General features: G+C 40.6%; 1 protein-coding gene across 10 annotated transcripts in view; it reads left to right on the top strand.

Moving 5' to 3' along the window:
- The window catches only part of NUMB (NUMB endocytic adaptor protein), a 145,680-nt gene that overhangs the window by 44,736 nt on the left and 86,280 nt on the right, over positions 1 to 14,664 (top strand). Inside the window, exon 1 of one of the 10 annotated variants that reach the window (XM_073348546.2) lies at positions 3,781 to 7,322. The exons of the other annotated variants lie outside the window; for them this stretch is intronic. The gene's annotated coding sequence lies outside the window, so the exon portion shown is untranslated. Of the gene's footprint in view, positions 1 to 3,780; positions 7,323 to 14,664 lie in introns of those variants that run through there. 10 annotated transcript variants of the gene reach the window in all.

Here is a 14,664-nt window from a genome sequence, read left to right as displayed (position 1 = left end):
TGTCAAAGATCCCTTATACTTTTTTGAATATTGATTCTAGCATCCATTCCAGGGAGCTTCAGACCATCGAGACCCACAAATGGAAAAGGCATAATTGGGCAAATTCACTAGTAAAAATTGTGCACAACCAAATATTTCTATTTTGCCAGTCCCCATAAAAAGCTTAAAAGCTTCTAATTCTGTCTTCCTTGCTGCATTATAAGAAGAAAACTTACTGAGAGTGAAAGTTAGGAAAGCACTTTATCTACAATTCTGTTTTTGTTGGGTTGGCTGCTTGAAATCTAGCCACTGTGGATCTAGTTAAGCAGTTCACTGTGGCCAGTGTGGTGTGGGGTCAAAGACCAGAAAAGCAGTAACTGTTGTGAAAAGTAAGGGAGCTTCACTGTGCTGCTGCTACTTAAATGTTCTTGGTAAAACTGTGTGTAGTCCTTATGATACGCAATTGTCTCTGAATGGAGCATTGAAAGTCCTCAATTTCCTTTCTTCCTTTATTTGATTAAATATTAAAATTGTTAACCAGTGGTTCTCAAACTGTAGTTTGATAACGATGTTCCTCTTCTTCCTAGCTATTAAAGATGTTCCATCTACTTGTGTCAAATGAGAACCTGGAGGCCTATAAAAGCAGCCTTATTAGGAGCTGTTGCCACAGCTGGATCTGCACTCCTGGAAGGAGGGGACTTTCCAAGGGACAAAGGAGCTGGGCAGGATCTCCAGGGGAGTAGGAACAAAAATAACTATATGGCTTGGCAGCAAGTACAGGAGGGAGAGGAGCTTTGGGAGAGGAACATTGATAATGTATTAAAGACAGTTAAAATACAATTGCTATAGCTTCCACAGGCATGTCTTGTGAATGACTGGGAGGGAGAAAAGTCATGGCTTGGAGCCCTGTAGGGCACTCTACTCAGGGTTTTGCTATGTTGAAAATTGGCCATATATTCCTCCTTTTTGTCTTAAGCAGTTTGTAATATGTTAGTATTTTACCTTATATTCCATGACTAGCTTTCTTAATAGCTTCTGTCAGAGTTTTTGAATCAGCTATTTAGTTGATATGTTTAAAGAATCCTAATAGATTATTAAGGAACATCTTTATTTTAGAGAGGCTGTACTGGTGTATCCCCTGTCGTATCACAGTTTGTTCTATTTTTAATCTAATTTTTCATTTTGCCTTGTACTGAAATAAAGGTCATTGATCTAATTCTCAGGGATCGCTCCTGGCGCCTTTTAGACATAGGCAGACCACTTGCTCTCCCCTGGCATAGTAGCGGACTTTAATATGTGCCCATTTGTTAGTAGCTCAGCCACTTCATTAAGTATAGTCAGAGCTTATTAATGCATACCATTTAGACCTGGTGATTTTTTTTCTTTAATATATTAGTTTATTCCCGCACATCTCCTTTTGATACCTCTGTGTGACAATGCCATGTCCTAATCATAGCATGGGTAGCATTGTTCAGGTATAGGGAGAAATAAGACGTTTAAGGCTCTGTCTCTACTACAGTTCTTAATCATGATTCTATAATGATTAAGAGGCATAATTACTAGGGTTGTCAAGCGAATAAAAAATTAATCGCGTGAATAATTGAAATTAATCTTACTGTTAAACAATAATAGAATACGATTTATTTAAATATTTTTGGATGTTTTCTGCATTTTCAAATATATTGATTTCAGTTACAACACAGAATACAAAGTGTACAGTGCTCCCTTTGCTTTTTTATTACAAATATTTGTGCTGTAAAAAACAGAAGAAATAGTATTTTTCAATTCTCCTAATACAAGTACTATAGTGCAATCTGTTTATCATAATTCTACATTTTAAGTTCAACTTTTATGTACAAAAAATAACTGCATTCAAAAATAATGTAAAACTTTAGAGCCTATAAGTCCACTTAGTCCTCCTTGTTCAGCCAGTTACTCAAACAAGTTTGTATACATTTGCAGGAGGTAATGCTGCCCGCTTTTTGTTTACAATGTCACCTGAAAGTGAGAACAGATGTTTGCATGGCATTGTTGTAGCTGGCGTCGCAAGACGTTTACGTGCCAGATGTGCTAAAGATTCATATGTCCCTTCGTCAACCACCATTCCAGTCCATGCTGATGACTAGTTCTGCTCGATAATGATCCAGAGCAGTGCAGACTGATGCATGTTCACTTTCATCATCTGAGTCAGATGCCACCAGCAGAAGGTTGATTTTCTTTTTTGATGGTTCGTGTTTTGTAGTTTCTGCATCGGAGTACTGATCTTTTAAGACTTCTGAAAGCATGCTCCACACCTCATCTCTCAAATTTTGGAAGGTACTTCAGATTTTTAAGCCTGGGGTTGAATGCTGTAGCTCTTTAGAAATCTCACATTGGTACCTTTTTTGCATTTTGTCAGATCTGCAGTGAAAGTGTTCTTAAAACTAACAACATTGCTGGGTCATCATCCGAGACTGCTATAATATGAAATACATGGCAGAATGTGGGTAAAACAGAGCAGGAGGCATACTATTCTCCCCCGAGGCATTCAGTCAAAATTTAATTAACCACTTATTTTTTTAATGAGCATCATCAGCATGGAAGCGCATCCTCTGGAATGGTGGCCGAAGCACGAAGGGGCATATGAATGTTTTAGCATATCTAGCATGTAAATATCTTTCAATGCTGACTACAGAAGTGCCATGTGTATGTCTGTTCTCACTTTCAGGTGACATTGTAAATAAAAAGCTGGCAGCATTATCTCCCGTACATATAAACAAGCTTGTTTGTCTTAGCGATTGGCTGAATAAGAAGTAGGACTGAGTGGACTTGTAGGCTCTAAAGTTTTACATTGTTTTTTTGAGTGCAGTTATGTAACAAAACAAATCTATATTTGTAAGTTGCACTTTCACCATAAGGAGTTTGCATTATGTACTTGTATGAGGTGAAATGAAAAATACTATTTCTTTAGTTAATTATTTTTACAGTGCAAATATTTGTAATAAAAATGTAAAGTGAGCACTGTACACTGTTATAATTTAAATCAATATATTTGAAAATGTAGAAATCCAAAAATCGTTAATAAATTTCAATTGGTATTCTATTTAACAGTGCGATTAAAACTGTGATTAATTGCATTTTTATCGCAATTTTTTTTTTAATTAATTGTGTGAGTTAACTGCAATTAATCGACAGCCCTAATAATTTCCTTAGCTGGCTAAAAGTAACAGTTCAGTTTTCAGAAACAGTAAAATTTTTGCCATCATAATATGTGCACAGCTGCCTAACAGTTTTTGTATCTGTATATTCTGCCTGTTTGTGGTGCAAAAAATGTGCTGAACTTGTTACAAAAACCACTTAGTGCCAGTTATACCACTAATTGATTACAGATGGTTTTGACATGCTCTTGCTGTGTTGCAGATGCTTATACTTAAAGATTACTGACATGCATACTATGTTCTATTTAATTATTTCATTTGTTTTCAGTTTGATGGAACAGGATGGGGGTATAGCTTCTAGCTGGGTTTGTAGAAAAATGACACCAGGACAGTGGTATTCATGTAATTCAGGAATCACAAGGTCAGGAGTAGCTTTGGAGCTTGTTTCATACTATTGGAAGTGACTACTGTAGGCTCAGGTTTCAGAGTAACAGCCGTGTTAATCTGTATTCGCAAAAAGAAAAGGAGTACTTGTGGCACCTTAGAGACTAACCAATTTATTTGAGCATAAGCTTTCGTGAGCTACAGCTCACTTCATCGGATATGAAGTGAGCTGTAGCTCACGAAAGCTTATGCTCAAATAAATTGGTTAGTCTAAGGTGCCACAAGTACTCCTTTTCTTTTTACTGTAGGCTCGTGACTCCCATATGTTTTTTCATTTTTCAGGGAAGTATTGTTAAATCACACTGTTTGTATTGAGAGAGTGAATGCGCACATAATAGACATTTTTTGAGAGCTGGGGGTTTAGAGTAAAATATGGCACCAGGATGGTAGGATATGATGATCATGGTAGCCATTTTTTCAGGGGTTTGGAGCGGAGCCTGGAGCTGGAGCGCAGAGCAGCTCCGGAGCAGTGGAGCTGCAGGTTTTTGCCTGGAGCTGGAGCAGAGCCGGAGCACAGCTCCGAAGCCCTGTATTTTTTTGATAGGTCACTTTCAGATTGTGGCTAGGTAGAAAGAGGAGCACTGCACTAACTTAGAGGAACTAAACCTGTTTCTGTGAGGTTCTTTCCTTTCTCTGGAGAACAGAATACATATAACTGCTTTGACATGTAGGTAAAACTTAGTGGTGACACTGTCTGTGTTATGGTAGTGCCTAGAGACCTGTCCCCCTCAACCAAGATCAGGGCTCATTGTGGTAAGCAATATACATACATGTAGTAAAACATGGCCCTGTCCCAAAGATCTTAAAATCTAAGTAGGGTGAGAGATAAGGGCAGAAGAGGTGCAATAACTTGCCCAAGGTCATACAGGAGGTCTGTGGCCCAGTTATGGCTAGAACCCAGGGCTCCTGAGTCTGAGCAAGAGCTGTACCCAGTGGAGCAGTACTGATTCTATTCAGTCCTGAATCAGTGCCATGGAAGCCCCTGCAGATCTGAGGGACCAATGACAATTTTAAGGTCCAAGTATCTAGCTAACAGAGCTAGAAACAATGCTACAGAATACCACTGGAAAGTAGATTCTAGATCTTCAGTTGGGTGTATATCGTGTTTCTAGTCCTGGTGACTTCAGACCTTACAGCACTAACCAGAGTAGTGCAGTATCTTTCCTTACTACCAAATTCCAACTTGATTTTTTTTTTACTAGCTGCTGTAGCAAAAACAGGTATGCCTAGAAACCAGTGTTTTATACAAATGTAAATTCCAGCTTTCATAGATTCTAAGCCCACAAGGGACCATTATGACTATCTCATCTGATCTTCTGCAGAATTCAGGCATAGAGTTTTGCACAGTAATTGCTGCATTGACTCCAGTATCTTGTAACCGAAGTAGTGGAAAGCTGTATTTCTATAAATACACAAACACCGTATTGTCAATTATGGTTAGTCTACACAGAGCTAATACAAACTAAAAAGAGGAAATGAAGAGTTAAAGCAACCAATAGTGCATGCTCTACTCTTCCATTCAAACACTTTGCTGCTAGCACAATCACCATACATCATAGAGAAGGCTAAGATTTTTGTCATGGTTATTTTTAGTAAGTCACAAGCAATAAACAAAAATTCATGGAAGCCATGACCTGTCCTTGACTTTCACTAAAAATAACTCTGACAAAATGGGGAGTGGGGGGATCCAACACCTAAGGCGGCGGCTGCTGCTGCTTCATAGTGTCCTCCGCCACCGTGGTTGCTGGGAGCTGTGTGGTTTCCCCTTCTCCACCAGTGGATGGAAGCTGCCATGGGGGGGCTCCTCCACCCACAGCAGCTGGGAGCTGCAGGTTGACCATATTTCCAAAGAGAAAATGAGACACACACAGCCACTTGCTGGAGGGCTATCCCGCTCAGGAGGCTGTCGCCTGTTGCTGGAACCCAGCTCCAGTCCCGCGGCCCCTGGAGCTGAAGCAGAAAATGTTACGGAGGTCTCTGGAGGTCACAGATTCCATGACCTCATGACATAAACATGGCCTTAATCATAGAGAATACACCACCATCTTAACTCTCACCCAATAAGTATGCTAGCTTTTCAGCACCCACCCCTCCAAATTCCATCGTCCTCACTACCATGCAGTTCAGACTCTCCAACCCTTCTGCACAGTTCTGAGAGACTACATTCCCTCAGGTTTTTGCAAGAGGATACTTTTTGACAAAAAACCTAGGTTTTAACACTATAGTCAGATTGAACAAGGTATTCTCATCTGTTTATAAAATTCTGGTTTTACCATTGTATTTTATTCCAGAAGATTTCGTTATAGGTATTTGAAGTGCTAGTGGAATGCTGTGCAACCGAATGGGTAAGGTTCCACAGACCTATGTCAATACTGAGGTAATATCAAACAGTGAAGTTTGCTATCTTCATGGTTCTTTGGATCTGTAATCAGTAGGTTATTGGATGAGAAAGCAGTCATATCTTGTAGTAAGTACTTGGAGTATATATTCTTTGTCCCCAAATGGAACAGAAATTAGAGCAAATTTAAGGATTTTGTAATCTAAATAAGTGTACCAAAAATCCATATTTCGTATGAAAAGTTCTTAATCTTTGTGTCAATTTCTCTAGAAGACTAGTCTTGTCCTAATTTAGGACAACTACTGAAAAATCCAGACTTGCATGTCTTCCACATCCTTTACAATACAGGTTACAAAATAAATTACAAGTGCTGAGAAACATACCACACTAAACAATTTAAGAGCTATCAAAGACAAAAGACACTGGAGGGAAGTTTAGTTAAGGGACATAAGAGAAATTGCTTGAAGTGAGTTTCATGGAAGGACTTGGCAGAGGAGAGGATTGTTCCAGGTATGTAGGACAGCATGATAAAAGAGAAGTAGCAGTGTATATGAAGGGACAAAAAGAACTGGTAAGGATGTGAATGAGAAAATGTTTAAAATGCTCTGAGTGTCAATGGTGCTGTATAAATAAGCCATAATGGGGAGATAGCTGGAGCAGAGCTGTGGCGGGGGAGTGTGTCAAATCACATAGGAATTTGTAAGTGAAGAACATTAATCTGTTGTGGTAAGAGATTCAAGGAGAGTGACCTGGATTGTTCGCTGTACCTAACACTTACAGAAGAGGTGATAGTTGCTTAATTTTGTCTGGAAGGTTTCCATATTTCTGTTTTCAGACAACATTCTGATCTTGTCAGTGCCTCAAGGGACTTTGATCAGCAATATTGCTAGTGTCAACATTGAGAAACAAATGTATGAGTAAAGAGCTCACCAACTCCAGGACAAAGGATGATAATTTTTGGAGAGCTTTGACACTACACACAGAAAGTAGTGGTCCTCTCAAGTGTAAGGCAGAATAGATCAATAAGATGCCTTTAAATAAGGTTGAACATGAGTCTGTGGTAATATATCCATGTAATAGGCCAGGTGAGACCAAATGACACCTATGGATCTCTTTTAGCAGTGCAACATCTAACATTAGAAAGGACTGACTTTATCAAATGAACTATAACATCTCTAGAGTGGTGGTGCTCAGGAGTGTGCTTCAGGCAAGATATTCTCTAGAGAGCAGAGTAATGGTGTGATTCTGCAGAGAAAAATATGAATGGCATCTCACTAATCAATAGGTCTAATTCATGCATATGCAATCCTATCTACTGACTATATTTTTACTCTTATTAGCCCTGCAGAGAATGAGCTAAGAATGAGTGGATTCTGTTCCTCCTTGTGCATTACCAGCAGATGTGTCTAAGATCAGTCAATCAGGTAATCAGGCTGCAAAGGTGTCAGTGAGGGCAGATAAGATACTTCTAGAGAGAATAGTCTTCAACAGAAAGGGGGGGGAGCTGTTGTCTGGGAAGTGCTCATCTGCCTTGGTCTAGCCAGGCTCTCAGGCTTATTTTTTCCCCTAACCTTGAGCCTAGGATCAAAGGGGACACTAAACTTTTAAGTACTCTGTCATAGAGAGGAAGGGGGTGAGTAGGAAGCAATGGCTGGAGGAGAGATTTGATCACTCTGAGAATGCTGCAGGGGTCGTCTTGTCTCTCGCAGCTAAGCAATAAGGGTATCTGGGCTGAGTGGAAGTTACTTAAGCTTCATTCTTTTCTTGCAAATTTGGGGCAAGATTATTATGTGTAAGCCTTTCTTGTTTTTAACCCATTTCTCTGACTGCTGTGTTCCTGTTGATGAATAAATGTTTTTTTTTAAAAAGCTGAACTGTATTGCTGCATACATTTTTTCTGGTTACGAAGCTCCTAAGAGAGAAGGCTTCTGTATGGAGCCAAGCCAAACCTGCCCTGTTAAAGAAGTCATGGTGAGAAATGAGTGCTGAAGCCTAGGGATTCAGTTTATAGGTCTCTGGATCCCCCTTGAGTTAAGTGAGGGCCCAAGCTTATCACTACTAGGGGAATTGTGCACTCATGAGACTGCAGAGGAACACACAGCGTAGCACACCTTGTGATCCATGACAGTTAAAGAAGCTGTCAAAACACTACATCTCAGATCATGCCATGCTTCAGAAATCACTTTTCAGACATATACACTTAATATGCCAATTGGTTCTCTAAAGTAGATGCTGTAATTTTGTAATTTGGATTTTAATACTCTTCGATGTAGGGATGTATTTTAGAGACATTAGATTATGAAACAAAGACTCAGACTATTGAATTGGGTTTGTCTCTCTTGAGCATCTGGTGTAGGATTTCTGTATGTAATGGTAAACTGTCCTTTCTCAGTTCTAAAGGCTTTTTTTTTTTTGGGGGGGGGGGATGTTTATTTCCAGACAAGATCTCTACTACATCAGGTGAGATCTGGGGAGAATGTTCTCTCTAGTCAGAACTTTTTGTTTCAGTGTTTGTCTAAATACAGAAATTGCACCAATTCTATTTTTAAATCAGTTTACTTAAATTTATATAGCACTCTTGTATAATGCTATTAGAGCAATATTTGCTGGTCTTAAATCAATATTTGCTACTTTTAAACCGATTTATCTTTGGCTCACTGAATTAAGCTAAATCAATATAAGGCACTCTTAAACCTCTAGCATTATCTACGGTGGGGTTTTGCCTTGATTGCAGCCATTTGTGGCCACCTTTGGGGTAGCAGAACTCATGTACAGACCGGCATATTTGCTATTTGTACTAGTGGTGCTCCACTGTAATAGGCAACCACAACTCCATGGATGATGCTGGGAGAGCCAGGTGCTCAACACTTCCAAAATCAGGCCAATTTCATTTTTTTTAGGATTAAAATTGCTTTGAGATAACACCTCAGATGCCTGAAAAGCAGAAGGCATGTATATATTCATGAAAGAGGCACCTCTACTGTCTTATGAACATAAATTGGTGCTTGTCCTATTTAAATTAGGCTGCCACTTGAAATGGCTGGAAATAAATCTTGCAGTGACATCAGGGTAGCAGGCATTTGACCAAGTTTGGTAGGCATCTGGGAGTGGAATGGTCACTCCAGGCAACCAAATCTTGAAAATTTGCTCCAAAGGCGATTGGTCCCTTGAATATATATTCCTCCTGGGGGAATTCTGCACCACTACACATGTGGAGAATTTGTCCCCTGCATATTTCTTTGCTTCCCCACAGAAAAATGACTTTCTGATGGGGAAGCAAAGGGAAGCCATAAGAGCGGCCATGCGACCCTCACCAGCAATATGTTTCTGGAGCCTAGGGAAGCCAGCAGAGAAGTAAATCACTGTGGGGCAGGAGGCCGAACTGGGGAAGACATGGCTGGTGGCTCCTACCCTGTGCCAGGCTCAGCTGCTAATCCCGGCTGGGCTGGGAGGACAAGACTTCCTCTTCCCTTGCACGACATCCGGGGCTGGGTCAGACCAAGCCACAGATTTCTCTCCCAGCTGAAGGAAAATCTGCAAACTTCTCCTCCCTTCCCTTCCCCTCCCCTCCCTCCCTCCCCCGCTTCCTGCACCCATCGCTCCTCAGTTGCAGGGGGAGGGATCCCTGTACAGGGAGCTGCTCCCCCATCCACCCAAGCCCCTTGCATCCGGACCCTCCTGCCAAGCCTCATTCCCCCTGCACTCAGAACCACTCTCCAATGAGTCCCACTCCCCCTACACCTGGACCACCCTGACAAGCCAGTTGCTTGAAGTGCTTGGGAGAAACGCACACGAGGGACAAGTACTAGATCTGTCAGGACTTTAGACCCCTGCGTTAAAAAGGAGAGAGAAGGCTCAAGGGTCGGTTATACTAATGGATGCTGCTCTCAGACTATCCTCAGAGCCAAGTTGCTCTGATTCTGAACCGAGCACTTTGGCTTCAGTGCAAAGTGCTCCTCCGGCACAGCGTTCTTCCTGGCACCATTCACCATCTCTGCTGCTGAGGAAGAAGCACAAAACACAGCACACTGACACCGCGCTTGCTGATGCAGAAAAAGGATAAGCATGGGGAAGGCAGCACAGCACCATGGTGGGCCACTCGTCTATTCCGGTCCTATGGTGGCACTGTCCATTGCACTCAGAGCATTGAGTCCGGTGCAGGACTTTCCACTGACTCCTGGAAGCCATTGCAGTACCAGCAACTTGACTGTCCCTTTGATCCTGGAGGCCTTCACAGTGGCCAGGAACTTACTATCACTCCCAGTCCCCTTGACTCCGTTGGGACAGCGGCTGTCTCCAATGACAGGGAGCAGGATGTTAGGTGTGCCTTCACCACCTATATTGAGAGGACTAAACCCTTTTGCAAGTCCACGCATCTCTCTGTAGCTGTAGCAGAAAGGATGAAAGGGCTTCCACTGTCAGGCTGGAGGATCTTTGCCAGCTCGTAGTAAGCTCAAATACAGGTGGTCATCCAGGACAGCGTCCTGCTGCTGGCCATCCTAACTGCTTGCTCCATGAACGTTCAGGCCTCTTCATCAGTGTTCCTCGTGCAAGTGCCAATCCAAGATATCTGCAGGGCTGCAACTTGGTTATCAGTGTACATCTTTGCATCCCATTATGCCATCACCCAACAGGCTTGAGACAACGCCAGGTTTGGAAGAGCAGTGTTGCTGTCAGCATGTCCTTGTACTCAGAACCCATCTCCTGAGGTACTGCTTGTGAGTCACCTAATGTGGAATGGACATGAGCAAGCACTTGAGGGGGGGAAAAAAGGTTACTAACCTTCCATAACTGTTGTTCTTCAAGATGTGGTGCTCGTGTCCATTCCATGACCAACAGAGGAGTAAGGAGGGTGGGTCAGAGTTGTCTGGCCAGAAGGAACTGAGAGGGTGCATGGTTGGTGGCACTCTTTATGCTGGCACATGCGTGTGCAGCTCCAGAGGGTGCTAGAGCTGGTCTGATGGATATCACTGAGAGGAAAAACCTCCAACAGTGCACAGGGCACAGACACCTAACGTGAAATGGACAAGAACAATACATCTCAAAGAACAACAGTTATGGAAAGTTAGTAACCATTTTTTTTTTAAAACATGTCCAGTCTAAGAGTGTTTGTTTGTTTGTTTTTTCCAGGGGCTGTAAATTGGGAACCCCTTGTTCAAATGGCTCCAAATTTGGATTGCTGAACAAACTCTGGGCAATCTGAGTACACTGTGCAGATTTTAGAACATTTAGAGTTGATCTGTATACAGAACTCTCGTCATAACCTTAACTTTAACAGAGCTAGTGCTCTTCCATAGTGCAGCACTACACAGGAATAGGTAGTAGACTGTAATCAATATAGAATATTTCCTCTGCTGAACTAAGACTAAGAAATATAACTACAATAGAACCTCGGAGTTATGAACACCTTGGGAATGGAGGTTGTTCGTAACTCTGAAATGTTTATAACTCTGAACAAAAAGTTATGGTGATTCTTTCAAAAGTTTACAACTGAACATTGACTTAATACAGCTTTGAAACTTTATGCAGAAGAAAATGCTGCTTTTAACCATCTTAATTTAAATGAAAAGCATTGACAAGGAAACTTAATCTTTTTTTAAACTTTCCCTTTTTTTAGTAGTTTATATTTAACACAGTACTGTGCTGTACTGTATCTGCTTTTCTGTGTATTTGTGTGTCTGTTGCCTGCTTGCGTACTTCCAGTTCCAAATGAGGTGTGAGGTTAACTGGTCAGTTTGTAATTCTGATAGTCTGCTGTATTCAAAACAAACGTCAGTGTCACAATTCAGAGGCATACCATTCTTGGTTCCCTTCAGCAGCAGGAAGTAAGAGCATTCTCCACAAGTTGCATCAGAGTAAGCAATGTACCCACATTCCCAGCTCATAATAATCTTTCTGGACAAAAGAAATAGCCTGCAGAATAATGTTGTCAATTTCTTCTCTTCTTTTTTACTCACCTCTGCCCCCTTTTACCGCCTCCCATCCCACACATTTATTACTTCCGTGGCAAACTATTTTGTAGGTTTAAGGGTGTGACTTTTTAATGGAAATGCTGGTATTTGCACTACGAATGAAGATCTTATATGTTTTACACAGTGTTCCAATGTTGATATATAGCTGTCTGATAGTAAGTGCACTGTTAACAGGAAGACTTCCTCAAATGCCTTTCTAAGTAAGTAGCAAGAGGTATCACTGTGAAAGTCTAAAAGTTCACTAAATGTGGAATGTGTTCAAAACTCACTTCAGAAAACAATATAAGACCTTTGTCCTGTTCAGTTCAACACCTCCCACCTTAGTGGATGTAGCTATATTATAGAACATGTTTAGCCTGCTCCATTTGAAGCAGCCAACCAAATTAAAATAAACTAGCAAGTCAGTCTTTCAGATCCTCACTAATGTTTTATATCCTTCACCTCTACATAGTCTGGCTAGTAAGACTGTTACTGGCTTTATAACTACTTTTGGCTTTGGATGTATAAGTTGTAGCTTGATGTTAGAATACAGCTCTTCAGGGAAGACTGGAAGAAATCTGAAGAAATGTGATGTCAGAGGATTCCTCTGGCAGACTTTTTTGAATTAGAGGATGTGGGCTCTAATCAGGATACTTTTCTTATGTGCAGGAGCTGGAACAGGAACTCACCACTCCCTTTGGGAATGTTCTTTTTCGGTGTGATGAGAGAGATTACTAAATAATGTAATAATGTAATTACTAAATAATGCTACTTCTTGATTAATGGAATTCTCACTTCTGCAGCTGAGTGGAGTGGTACTAGTCTTATTTCAGTGAGTCTTTCAGTAAGACTTCTGAGAAGATATTTTAGGAGCTATCTGACACAAATAATACAGTACTACCTGGAATAATCAAGATAAAACTCACTTTCTAGCTATAACCCCAAGAATTCTGAAAGGCAGAAAGGCAGTTTGAAAAGCGTGTACAGTTTCTAAGGTGTAGCTGTGTTATAGTGTGCATGGATTTCCACATAATGGCTTGAAAATTTTGTTGTATAAGGTCATATCTACACTTAAAAGCTTACAGTGGCACAGCTGTAAGATCACTCATGTAGCTGCATTATGCCAATGATAGACAGCTCTCCCATCAGCATAATAAAACCAATTCAACGAACAGCGGTAGCTATGTCGGTGGGAGAGCATCTCCCGCCGACAGCACTGTACATGCCAGTGCTTATGCTGGCAAAACGTGTATCACTCAGGGGTGTGGTTTTTTCACACCCCTGAGTGACAAAAGCTTTTCCGACATAAGTGCTAGTGTAGATACGGCCTAAGAAAGCTTAATCATGTTCTGCCTATGATAAGGTGACTGTCCTAATGAAACAGGCTTTCAGACAAATGGAGGGGAGCTGCCTTAACTAAACTCAGATGAAGGGATTTTGAATGATTTGTGTATCTAAATCATTAGAAACAAGATTTACAAGTGCTAAGCTTTTTCTTTTCTCTTCAAGTGATATAAAACACTATGGTGTAGTACATTTAGTTATACTGGCATGTCCTGTGATTGAATAGCCATGAAGGAAATAAGGGAAAGTACAAAGTAGTATGCCTTTACCAAAAGGAGTAGCTACTGTATTCAAGCAGTAGAATATAGTGACAAAATGCCCATTAGAGCAGAAAACTGAACCACTTACTGCTAATACAAAACTAAGAGGATTGGCTGTAAGCTGGCCATTTATTTTTTGAAAGAAAGCTGCACACCTATTTTGCTTAGTGTAAAAATACATATTTGTGCAGCAGGAAGTATTATCGCTTTATATATTTAAAAGCTGAAGATAAATTTTTCAAACCTGGATGCTTAAAATCCGTTTTGAAACACTCAGCTGATGGTTTTTTGTAAACAAATCAGTGGTGAATGCTTACAAAAATCATGAAATCAGAGACAATGTCCTTTTTAATAAATTATGTGACTATTAGTTTGCAAATATTAGACTACTATGTGTTTAAAGCCTTTTACCCTGGACATGGCTATATGCATATGCTATACTTTGGCACAGCACATTTCTTAGTAGTTTTACTAATAAAACTAAGCAGAAAGTGTCAATGGATACCTTAGGGAAATCTTTTTTTTGTTTTTGTTTTGTATTTTAAGGAAACTGATCCAGTAATATTTTTATGTACTTTCTTAAAGCTACTATAAGCAATCTTTAAAAACACTCCTTCAGACTTAAGTATTTCTACATACAGCTGCTAGTTAAGTGAAGTGTTGTCTGTACTGATGGAATCTTAATCCTGTTAGTAACTTGATGGGGGTTTATAGTTGTGATTTGCCATTGGAAGGAAATAACTTTGTTGGCTCATGTAAGAGGGAAGGAGCCATCTCCTTTCAGTGAGCCTTTCTGAAATATGTAAGTAAAATGTTCGATCTTTCTTACTGGACTGATGCTGATTCTTGAATAAAGACAATCCTTTCTGAAACATCAACTACTCTTCCCACTGATATTGAATGAAAATTAAGATTGAGATGCAAATATTTCAAATGATCAAATAGCTGCATCTCTTTTTCCAGGCTCAGAGCTTGTCTTTGGTGCATGCCTTCCACAGTATCGATATCTTCGCTGTAGAGAGAACCTGGGTGATTGGCAACTGGGTCTGAGCCTAGCCTGGATGTGAGCAGCCACGTTGCAAGGCCATACATGAGTTTCTGCTTCCTCACTGGTGCTGTATTCTACTTTGTGTGTTGCCAGGACTTTTAGGGCAAAAAGGGCATTTTTAAAAAGTCCCAAAAGGACTTTTAGGGCATACTGTTGTGCTGTA

This window comes from Lepidochelys kempii, chromosome 6, assembly GCF_965140285.1.
Source record: "Lepidochelys kempii isolate rLepKem1 chromosome 6, rLepKem1.hap1, whole genome shotgun sequence".
Taxonomy (NCBI): domain Eukaryota; kingdom Metazoa; phylum Chordata; order Testudines; family Cheloniidae; genus Lepidochelys; species Lepidochelys kempii.
Note: the sequence above shows the minus strand (reverse complement) of the source record. Positions and strands in the feature narration are given on the sequence as shown.